The sequence below is a fragment of the Pinus tabuliformis genome, chromosome 7 (assembly GCF_031772625.1).
Source record: "Pinus tabuliformis cultivar Carrire ecotype Pingquan chromosome 7, CPIR1, whole genome shotgun sequence".
In the NCBI taxonomy this organism is placed as follows: domain Eukaryota; kingdom Viridiplantae; phylum Streptophyta; class Pinopsida; order Pinales; family Pinaceae; genus Pinus; species Pinus tabuliformis.
This window is the reverse complement of record NC_142293.1, coordinates 1907099894-1907112794: the sequence shown is the minus strand read 5'-3', so window position 1 is coordinate 1907112794 and position 12901 is coordinate 1907099894.

The following is a 12901-nucleotide window of genomic DNA, read 5'->3' as shown; positions in this document are numbered from 1 at the left end:
TTGGACAGCCTGCACTGAGACACGAGAGTTGCGTTTACAAGGATTTCCGGGTCAAAAAAAGCTCAAAAATTCACTGTTTTTGCTGAAATAAAAAGCTATAGGTCAAGTACAAGCTAAGGGATGATCAAGAGGATGAAAAGCTATCACAAAGAGCACAAGAGTCTTTTGTAGATCAGCTCTTCAAATCATGAATCTGCTCAGAAAATGAGCAAGAGTAGCAGCCCCTCTACTTCGCTTTTGATATAGTCAAAAGCTTTTCGATTCGGTACTCTTTGGTTCAGGAAATGAACAGCAAAGATACTACAAACACCAACAAGATACTAGGCTCCCCAGCGGAGTCGCCAGTTTGTTGTGGGGAAAAGTATCCGACTCGGAATGACCCTATCCCTACTCTAAGGGTGATAGTTCCTTAGCAACAACTGAAAGTAAAGCTTTGATATTTTTCCTTTATGAAAGTACAGAGAAGGAAGAAAGGATTGACCAACCGATGTCTTTCGCTTTTGTTGATCCTGTCCTCTCTCTTTGCCTCTTGTTCCCAGCTCCTTGCTCCCTTTGCCGGCCCAGCTACACAAAGATCCTGCAAAACAAGAGAGGGAAACTACAAGAAACATGTACTCATAACTGATGCATGGATTAGAATGGATCAAATATACAGATAAAAACAATACATCATTGCAATACAAGTATATAGGAGAACATCAAAGCTTTATTGATAGAAGAAAAAGGTTCTGAGAAGGTTACAACCATAAATGGCTCCAATCCAGCAGCACCTCCCCAACAGCAAGAAATCTCCTCTTCTCCTCTATAAAAGCAATCACCCAATAGCTCTAACTGTAAACCAACAACACTTCCTTGCTTTGCACAAAATTCCAGCCTCCTTAGACCTCATAGAAGAGCTCTATATATAGGATAGAAGAAGAAAGGATGAGTCAGCTTGAGACTGACATAAAGCTGCCTTGTGTCCTTTCCCTCTTCAGTTAATCTTCAGTTCTTAAGTCCACTTGGAGATCCTTGCTTACACATGGAGATCAAGTACCTCTTACTCATCACAGGGCGAATTCCTTGAACCAAGTGTCAGTTTGGAAGCTTCCTGGGCAGTTGACACCTTGCCGAATGACTGTGCCACTTGGCCAATCTCGCCCAGCGCAGGTAGCCTTCATTGGTTTTGACTTTCAGCGCAGGTACAAGGAGGAGCAGTTGACATTCAGCGCAGTTGCTCAGTGGAGCAGCTGACATGATCCAAAAATAGCCTGTTTTGAGTGTTTTTCAGGTGGAGAACTGATGGGAAGTGCTGTGGTTTGCTGACCTTGTTCTTCTAGGGGTAAGAACAACATGTTTAGGGACTGAGGATCCCTGTAATTATTGACATTTCATGCTCCATGCTGCGAGGCACAAAAATGTCTATAACAATGGTACGATGGATGACACGGCAAGATGACATCAGCAGGGTGATGTCAACATGTATGGTGGATGACGTGGCAGGGGTGACTGGGCAGGAGGCCAATATTGTGCAGATAACGTGGCGTGGTGATGAGGCAGACACGTAGAACTGGATAAGTGACATGGGGCGCGTATGCAGAAGGCAGAAAGTGGTTTCATCGGACCGCTTTCTGTACGAGGGCGGTATCCGTCAGAGCCCTTCTGATGCAATAGAAAGTGGACAAGTGTCTTTTGTACGGCGGAGAAACCGTCTCGACATCGAAAGCTAATGGTCGAGCAGCGGGACGCCTTCGAAATCACCGAGAGACGTCGGATGGGGAGGGCCCGATCCGACGGTGCATGGAACAGGTGAATCAATGGGGGGATAATGGACGGGCGCTATTCGGATCTTAATAAACGCTTTGCAAAGGGTTTATACTTTAGTTTTTTGGGTTAATACAAGCGGGGGAAAACACCATTTAATGCTTAATAACACTTTAAACATTATCTTTGTGCAAATGAATGCGGAGGGGTAAAATTATAGGGTTTTAAGGACAGCGAGGTGGGTAAAGGTTCTTGGTCTAACCAGAGGTTTAGACCATTCCCAGTTTCATGACACGGGTGGGTTCACAATAGTCCCAGGTGGACTATTGTCTCCCAGAACTGAAAAATACATAGCTATAGTGCTATGAGGTGAGGTATGTACATAGGGGAGTTATTAACATAGATTTAGTAGGGTAAGGGAAAAACAGATAGGGATTTACATAATAGAGTTAGTGGTTAATATGAAGATGATGAGAAAGCACTAAGGTAAGGAGCCTTAGGCTATTTTGGGGAAATAGAACTTTGTAAAAAAAGAATGGAAATCCTTGAGTGAGGCAAATATTCACCAAGGCCAATGTTATGGAACATGATGAGACTAAGAATCTCAGGCAGATCTTGACCTCTTTGGGAAAATTAGTTAGTGATTTGGGGAATAAGAAGAGAGGGGAGTTTGTTATGTCTAGTTTGAGTTCCTCCAGATGAAAATCTGCATCATGACTGTGATCTGAAAAGATATAACACTTAGAACCACAAAATTGATCATGGATCATCATTCTGCAACCTCGAAAACTGCCTACCTAGCCTACCTTCCTAACATTTTTTTTCTTCTTTTGGTGGGTGCCTTTAGACTTGCAGACCCATCTTTACAATTTTTTGTTTTTTTGTTCTCCTATCTAAGTCTATACTTATTTCTGCCAAGGGCCCATATTAAGCAGTTGGACTCCTTTTAATTCTCTACCTATCTACAGATCTGTCGAGATTGAGCTGTTTGGACAGATGTCATTTTCTATTTTCTAAAACAGGAAATTGAAACCAAGGGAGGCCAAGATTAAGCTGTTTTTCCTTCCGTTTTATAGAACATCCTTTTAAAAATGGTTAAATCACCTAAATTGGGATCTCAACAGTGGCATTTGGACTAGCACAGTTCATGGCTTCTTCTTTGGTCTCCCCTGGAAATATGGAACATTGCAGTATGAAAAGTACGACATATTTGGCATGTAAAATGTCAATAATGAAAAATAAACACCTGTCACAATAGGAGTCTAACATGTTAAAAATAGAGTGTTAAAATAGAGCATTATTTTTTGTTTGTCTGTTCTGGAATTATCATAAATTCCCAACATTCCATTGGCTAGAAATTTCATGCCCATAAATATGTAATAGAATTATTTGTTGTTACACTTATCTTAAGAAATTCATTGCAGATTGATGTATTAACAAAGAAGAGACTCACCTTCTTCAAACGGCGGTGCTTGGCAAGAGGCCAGTTAGTCATAATAAAAGTTGTTATAGCCAGAAAGGTGTAGTGAACAATTGTCTCTGTTGCAATATTGAATCTGAACCATTGATAGATCTCAGTGGTGTAGTTAGCACATGTGAATATATTAAAAAGGAATCCACTTGGCATTCTATATCCTCCTTTACCTTCAGGGCTCATGAGATTTCTAAACAAAATATGGCAATAAAATTTTTCTAACTCACATATAATCCGGCCCAAACACAATCTTATGCCATTTTCCACCTTTACTAATTTCACCTCGGCTATTTGCATTTGTGACTCAAATGGATAGGTGTTACCATATTATATATGAGAACCATCCACAACCCTTTATTTTCCTAGTAACATATCTAGGGGAAAACCAAATTTTCTAAGGTTGGCACCTTGTGTAAACCCTAAATTTTTTAGGTTGCAAATGAGGGTCAATAACACGGCTTGAAGCAGTTACAACAAATTTACAACAATATATTTGTTAAGATTTTTCCATGTCACTTATGGGAATGAGCTTTGGGTGGAAAAGATAATTTCATAGTTTAAAAATTGGTCAAACGAGTCAAGTTGATTGGCCACTGAGCCAACTTGGCCTTCAACTAGGCTAGGTCGGCTGGTTTGGGCCACTTTAGTAACAATATGGCCTGAACAATCTGAGTTGAATACTGAATCGTTTAATTTGACATGATCTGAGTTGAAAACCAAGTCATAGAATTCAAGTTGATTTGAGTTTGAGTTCAAACTTTTAGCCTGAGTTGATAAGTGATCAAGTTAAAGTGTGAAGCCTAGTTTTAAAACTATGGATAACAATAATTTTCTCAACCACTTGAGCGAGACCTAGTTGATTTTTAGTTTGGGACATGAGGGTCGGTTTTGATAAACTTATGTGAGCATGAGTAATGAGACTATGTAATCTTTTTGAGTGCACACACACATACGATCACTACCTCAAGGTGCCCCCATGGCTCCATGAAAAGGCTAAAATGGATAGATTTGAACCTAGCTAACTAGAGAAAAGTTGCTTGCTTTTCACTAGTGGATCTGAACTCTTTCTGCTACTGTCCACAACCTTATTGGTGTTAAAAAATTCAGCAATAATTTATCACATCAATCTGGCACTATCTCCACTGCTCAAAGCTGATCTGAAGCAGAAGCCATTAACTTTTGTAGTAACAATGTCTTTATTCACTAGTTTTTATTTCAAAATTTCTTTAGAACTAGTGATATAAGTAGCCAACAACTTGCAGGCTAGTTTGGTGCATATAAGTAGAGCTAGGATGAAGCATTATGGATGTAAAAGTACCAGTGCATAATAAATCTAATAGAAGTAAAATTTCAAATACACAAGTTGAATTTATCTCAAAATGTTATGATTATAGAAAAAAACATTGTAAATTTGGTATTTTGTAGTCACAATATCCATATAAATGATTTAAATATTAAAAACATACAAAATGAAAATTTTAGAATGAGATGAAGAAAAGTCAATTAAAGAAAGAGGAGAAGAAAATTCAGATAGATAAATTTGGTATGTTTACTTTGGTTCCATCAGTTTGAATTGCAAACTTAAAACTTTGTAAGTTTCCTAGTAATTGTTGCCTAAAAGGAGAGGAAGTTCTGAGTTCCTGTGTTGGAGTGCTTATGTTATGTTTGCTTCATTCAACAATTCTATAGAATTCAAATATTTATAATAATTTTACTATATATAAATAATGGGGTCTATGTGCGATATGGTTGATATATGAATCTAATATTGTGCATTAAATTAAATAATATATTATAAAACCTACTACATAATATGTATTGCGAGAGTTAAAGTTATTTTTTCTTTTAAAATCAATAAATAAAAATAGAAATCATATTTAAAATGTATAGATATTCCAAGAGACCAAATTTGGGCCTATAGCTTGACCAAAACAGTGTTACAACACTCAATGATGTATCCTTGTAGAATTTGAATCAACATTATCATCCACTCTATAGGATTTGTTCAATATATATAAATAGATACTTTACAATAATAAAAAAATGTATATGCTATGTCACTTAAATACCAAGTGTATTAAATCCATTGCAAAAGAAGTGTGGCAAAGCAATGGACATAATCATTTGATTCATTATCAGCTTATTTGGCCACAAACATGCACTCACTTTTAATTTATATTTTATTTCTTATCCTGATATGTAAACATACATGTAGTGGACATGTTGCTCAACAACATGTCCTTGGATCAAGGGCAATAATCTTAACTTGATTCCTTGTCTTCTATAGAAGGGAATGTACATAAAATTTCTTTATCATTGAAATGGCCAATGCTTTGGTTATTCATAGAAGCACAATAAAAATGAATTTTAACAAAATTTGGTAGAATTATGTCAATACTGGTGAGAAGCACTAGATTTTAGCCACAAAATTTCTAGTTTACATTCGAAATGGAATGTCATACCCAAGAAAGAGAAAATCTGGAATATTGCAAGTTCTAACATACATTACACCTTATGTCCTTTTTGGGGGCAAATTACAACAAATTTACCAACTAAGTGCTAAATATCAATTAGTTTCTTTACATACTAGGAATTTCATTGTTTTTTTCTCAATACGAAAAAAAGCAGTATTTATATCTACACGAAGTATATATACATAGAGAATCAAGGATATGCTTAAACAAAAAGATAAAATAAACTTACATGGAGAGATAAAAGTAGAAATATGCAGCAAAATAGACAATATCCATCCATAGACACAGGATGACCTTTCAGGTCCATATAGATAACGCAACGCCACCAAATTGAGAAATTCAAGAAGGTAATAGACAGACATACCTTTTGTGAAGAGGTAGAGCCATGAGAAAAATAAATATAATATGGAAAAATCTTCAATGTGATATGTGCTTGTTCCCATTTGAATCTCCATTTTCCATACACCACGCTAGATTGAGATTCCTTTCCTTGAAAAGTCATCAGCAAGAGTATTATAGGTTCTGTCCACATTGTTCATAGAATAATCCTTTTTTCTGTTCCATAATACATTTATTCTATTCATCCACCGTGTTAACATGGAGTTCTTTATAGAAAATTTCCCTCTCACATGCTCAATCATGATTTTAGAATCACGATCTGAAGATTCTGAATATTAAGGAAGTTGCTTAAATGTAGGAGTCCACCTAGTGCCATACCTTCAGCCTTGTTGTTTCTACCTTTACCTCTGTTCTAATAAATGGAAAAATGTTGGTCTTCGTTCATTGATATGAGAATACTGTAAGCACATATACCATGTTGTGCTAACCCATCAAAAAAAGCTCTCGGAAAACTCATCGCCTTTGAACCTTTGAATTCTTATTTTTATCTTCAATCATCTTAGTTGGAAGAGAGCTATGAAGAGAAATTATCTTCTCAAACAAAGTCTTTTTATCTTCCTTCCTATCTTGGAATAATAACTTATTCCTCCACTTCCAAACTGAGGAATGGATCTAATTGTAGTTTTTTTAGTGCTCCACCAAACTAGTGCATCTTGGGTGGATGAGTGAATCACCAAACTGAAACCAAAGTAGGTTGCAAGATATTTCCATAACTGATGAGTGAAACCACTATTTAGGAACATGTCACGGTTATTTTCTCCCTCCTCTTTGCACATTAGGCATATACACGGTCCTATCGAGTTTCTTTTTTGAAGATTCTCACAAGTAAGGTTTTTATTGTGAAAAGCTAGTGAGGAGAAATAAATCATTTTATAGGGAGCCCCAATTTTCCCCAAAGACGTTGGGAAAATATTCCAAAAAGGGGAAGGGTTTCCTTTAGCTAAAATTGAGTAGATTTCCTTTACTTGAACTTCTTCCCTCTCCCTTTTTCCCCTCTAGGTAAGGGCATCATTCGCTTCAATTTTACATATACCTAAGTTTCTCGTAGTCATCATTATATTGTTCCATTTCTGTGATAAATCTCCTCTTAGACCCGACTCCTAGGATACCTTCAAAATAGGAGCGCCTCCCTACCACCTTGCTATGATTTGACTCCATGTCAAAATTCCATTCCAATGAAGAGCCATTAAGATGTTTGGTGGTATAATGAAATTCTCCTGAGTACCCATTATATGATAATACCCAATGTAAACCTTCCTACCATTCTGAATATTTCAAGAGAGGTTTTGTAGGAAGAAAGACTCAATTTTCCTTAAACTCAGCCATATAGCAAATCCTTGAGGGGATCCAATAGTCCCTTTCCTCTTCTAGTATAGTAAGTCTTTGTTTCCCATGTACTTATTCCTTATGGATGTGCTCCATAAACTGTACCCGTTTATACCTCTTCATAGGGACTTACATAGTAGAGCCTTCCAAAATTTTCTTATGCCCATGATTCCTCAACCTCCCAATTCTTTTGGAATAGTAATGTTCGTGAGTTTAGGCAAATGCTATTTTCTTTTTTCTTAACTACCTCCCTATATAAAATTTGCCATCAATCTTTTTAGCATAGAAATGATGCGTATGGGGACATAAAAAAGATGGGCCCCATAAACTATCATCTGAGCCAGAACATACTCTGCCAGTACCACTCTACCTACCATAGAGAGACACTTGTAATCCAACCCTATTATTCTTTTAAATAAGAGATCAGTGATCCACATCCAATTATATTTTGTGTAGCCCGGTGGTTTAAGATGAAAACCCAGAAATTTCATTTCTTCCTTTATGGGTTTTACTTCTATATTGAATAATTAGAATCAATGTTTTTCCTTTCAAATGTATAGTTTTTAAAAAGAAAATTGCTAGAAAATTTTTTTATGTATACAAATGTGAGTAGTGTGTACCCATCCTTCACATCTCAATATGCAATCTACTCTAATTTAAAATCAAGGTGTGTGACTCTATTTGCCAAAATTTCCAGGATTCATTCTTAGTTCAACTGTCACATTTTGGGATGCCTCCTTGGGAAAGGTGCACTATAGAAGGAAATGATCAAAGGTTTTGGAGTCAGCCCACAAAGAACACATAAATATTGGGAGAATGAAATGATATCTTATTGAAATATCATATGTTGTAATGGTTAGCTGGCATGAACAACCACTTGAAACAAGTTGTACATCAGTACCACCAAATATTGTTATCACTGTTAAGGTTCTCGTAGTTGTGATTGGAGCAACTGTGTTAGAATCTCTGGTGAAATAAACATTTTTTTTCAAACTAACTTCTAAGGATTTCTAGTGATAGGAATTCACATAAAGGGACTTGGATCATATTCAACAAGATTATCTTCTTACTTTTCTCAGGTGTGCTAATATCAAGGAGTCATCTCCAGTACCTCTTTTGATAATAAGTCTACTTTCCTAATCCTTTCTTTGTAAACATGCATTAAAAAAACTAGCGACTACATTTTTAATATTCAAGATCTCTTGAAAGATGAGGCTTAGAGGCAAGTTTTCTAATTTCCTTTTCCCCTTCATCCATTCTATGACTAACAGAGAATCACTAATTCTTTGAATTTTTGAACACCCTTATTTAATGGCATCCCTAAAACTAGTTTTAAAGCTAACAATCCATCTTTGTTATTAAAGCTTCTACCTAGGCTTGTTGTAAATTTATACCATAGGGTGTGAGATATATTTGTAATGGGTCGTAAATGTCTATAGACATCAACCTATGAGAATGATGAAAACATTTACTAAATAACACATATGGCATTGCTAAGATTAAAAAATTCATAATAATAAACCAAATTATGCCTTTATTTTAAATTATTATTACTACTATTCTTATTATTATTAGCTATACAACAAATTAATATGTGTTAAAGGTATATACATCATCCACATTACCTTCAAAACTCTTATCTCGTGATCTCTATCATCTACCTATTAATTATTGATAATTAAATTAAAATTCTAGAAGCTTTATTCCAAAATAGAGATTCTTATTTGAACAATGAACAAGAGCATCCCTACAGGTGCTTTACAACCTAGTATGGGGAGATGTTATCACATAAAACTAAAATAATATATATATATATATATATATATATATATATATATATATATATATATACATATATATATACATATATATATATATATACATATATATATATACATATATATATATATACATATATATATACATATATATATATATATATACATATATATATACATATATATACATATATATACATACATATATATATATATATATACATATATACATATATATATATATATATATATATATATATATATATATATATAGATTAAGAAATATATTTATATTGTTGACGTAGATGTTTTTTTGTAAATTTTGCTAAAATTCACCATGACAAATATACATATTTGGAGCCTCTATGGACTCTTATTTTAATTTTTTTACCATGGTGAATTACTAAGTGTTGGAGTAATCTCAAAGAGGTCCAAGATTAGCGGATGTCGTTATAACACTAAGATTATAACAAGTGTGAGTAATTTAAAAATACAAAAAATTCATGACTTAACAAGAGCATGGGGGAGCTACTCCTTGAGCCTTATCATAATGAGCCAAAGATATCACCAGATGGGATTTCCAAAAGGGTCGAGGAGATAACATCCCATTCTCTATACTAGGGGCACACTTAAACAAGAAGGATATAAACATTACAAGGAGATACTCATTTCGACCTTAACATGACACAAAGGGAATTTGAACTTGGGTACAGAGGATCACAACATTTATCTCATATATGCCTATGATTTTTTTGTGTGAGGATGTACTTCTAGTAGCTCTAAGAAATGTATGAGAGTCCCTAGAGTCCCTTGAGAAAAAAAACATGTTGATATACATGCTTTTGTCCTCCATGAGTTCTCAAAGAGAAATAAGATTTAACCCATTATATTGATCATTTTGAGCTTAACCTATCACTTCACCTATCACATACATGAATTGAGATGAGGATAATATCTATATATATAAAAAATTTAAAGAAATCAAACCCATTTTAAACGGGGTTTTATAAAAAATTTAGAGGTGATTTAGAAAACTAAAATTAAATTTCTTAACATAGAATTAAATTATATATATATATATAATCCATATTAATTAAAAAAAAACTAGATTCATAAGGTTTTGAACTAATAATTTATGCCCAAATATTTGACACTTCATTGGCTAATCGTTATGAGTTCTTAAAATAGTTAAACTCATTAGCAAATAAATCATTGAATGTTTTAAAAAAAAACTTAAAAAACAATACAAATAAAAATAGGATAGAACTACCACATAATGATATTCTTTAATGTTTCTCATTGATTTAGTAGTGGTTCCTACTCAATTATTCTAGCAGGAAGATAACTTTCTCACTAGGTTAATGCATGGCCTTCTAAATTCAACCAAGTGGAAGAGATTCTTTTCTCTTCAATAATTGCATGCAGACTTAAATAAACATCAAGTTATTGTAACCATTGATTGAATTTAAAGGTGAAAACCTCAACTACTCATATCCACTCGGATAGAACTGCCACATAATAATATTCTTTAATGTTTCCCATTGATTTACTCGTAGTTCCTACTCATTTATTCTTGTCGTAACAGAACTTTCCCACTAGGTTAATGCATGGCATTCTAACATATCTGGTCCTAATTTTGAGTAGATCCTAAAGGGTGCAAACCCTCACTTCTCTTTGAAAATTATTCAAATGAAACATATACAACATTAGAAACATAAAGCATGTTCATGATATTAACTTTGGATGGTATGATTTGTTTAAAAAATAATTATTATTTATAATTTATTGTTTACATGGATAGTAGTGTATTTTATTTTAGTTTTAATAGTTAGTAGCTTGATGGTAGAGATTTAAGGTCTATCATATCCTGAATATTCATAATAGTATTCATAGATCATAAATTAAGATTTATCTCCAAATTAATTATATTATATTAAATATTTTATTTCCAATTAACCACCCATAATATTATTATAACATTAATTAAATAATATTAATTTTAATTTTATAATTAACCACCTCCTTAATTTTCGCTTTCTTTAAAAAAAAATTAAGTATAGTTTATTTATGTGACTATGGTGTAGTTGACTAAACCTTCCTAATTTTAATTCTATTATATTATTTTGCAATAGACGTGACAAGCGTTACTTAACCAGAAAATTTATATAGTGACAAGTTACTGAGAACATAACATCAGTTACTGAGTTTTTCCCCGTCTCTATATACCTATGCCTGCACCAAAAAGTTGCGCTTACTTTCCCTCTGCTCCATCCCGGAATTTGAAGGAATTGAGCTAAATCTTCTTCAATTACCTCTAAGCGCGAAATGGCAATGCAACAAGAAAACATGGGCAGAACTCCCATGGTTCCCAATGCAAAGATTGTTGGGTTTGCCTTTGTGAACCAGTATTATAATGTTCTTCTTGCTTCCCCTGAGTCGCTATACAATTTTATGAGGATCCAAGTATACCCACTCGCCCATCCCTGAACGATCAAGTTATTTCACTTACTACTGTCATTCAGCAGCAGATAACGTCTCCAGACAACAGTAGGTTTAAAGTGGAGATCAAAACACTCGATTCGCAAGATTCGTATAACAACGGATCAGTGGTTCTGGTAAGTGGGTCAATTACATTTATAAACAATGCAACAGGCACCTTCACTCACACCTTTTTCCTCGCTCCTCGGGGAAACGGGTACTTTTTAGTGAATGATATTTTCAGGTCCGTCGATGAAGAACCCCATCAACCAGAGCAGAATTTGGTCCCAACAAATGGCTACCCTAAAGAACAATATGCTGCCCAACCTGATCGCGTCTCAGAACCAGTTTTCAAGTCTGAAATAGAATCTCAGGAGGTTCAGATTTGTGTGGTTGAGCAACCCACAACAATGGCGGCGGAGGTACACATTGCGAGCAGGGATCAAAATTGAACACATCACAGCCCTTCAAAGGGTCTCTCGCACGTCACAGAAGTAGGGAGAAAATTTTTGTCATTTAAAAAAGAAACTTTTTAAGAAGTGCTGTCAAATTGTCAACTTTTTTTTTAAATTTCATTTTTTCTCAAATTAGAATTTTAGGAATGTTGAATTTGTATATTTCTTTTCATGTTAAAACTTAAATCCCATTTCAGAAACTCCCATTTCAAAAACAACAGTTTCCTTTTGAGTTTTTTTTTCTAATTGTGTATATGATCCAAGTTCTTATTAATTATTATGACACAATTACCTTTTGATACCATTACATTTGCTCCCATTTCAAAAACAACAGTTTATTTTTGAGTTGTTTTTTCTAATTGTGCATATGATGGAAGTTCTTATTAATTATTTTATCACAATTACCCTTTGATACCATTACATTTGGTAGTTTCATTTGAGAGCGAGTAGATGTCAATCGGCCATGTATTAGTTCTGTAATTTCACTGTTGTGCCTGAACACTGCCCAAAGAAAGGTTTGACGACGATTTAAGCCGGAGAGGAGCATGGATTCATCATTCAGCAAACGCATGTCAAGCAAGGTTTAAGCACGATTTATGCTTGGAGAGGAGCGCATTCAACAGGTATTCAACACGCTTCCTAACATACTGGATTTGATTTGTTTGCGGATTCTCAATTCCTGGTATGTTTTCATATTAAAAAAGAAGATACCAAAAACATATACACCTTTGTAAACTCTTTTGTTGAATCCTAAACCTGTTTAGAATTTTACTG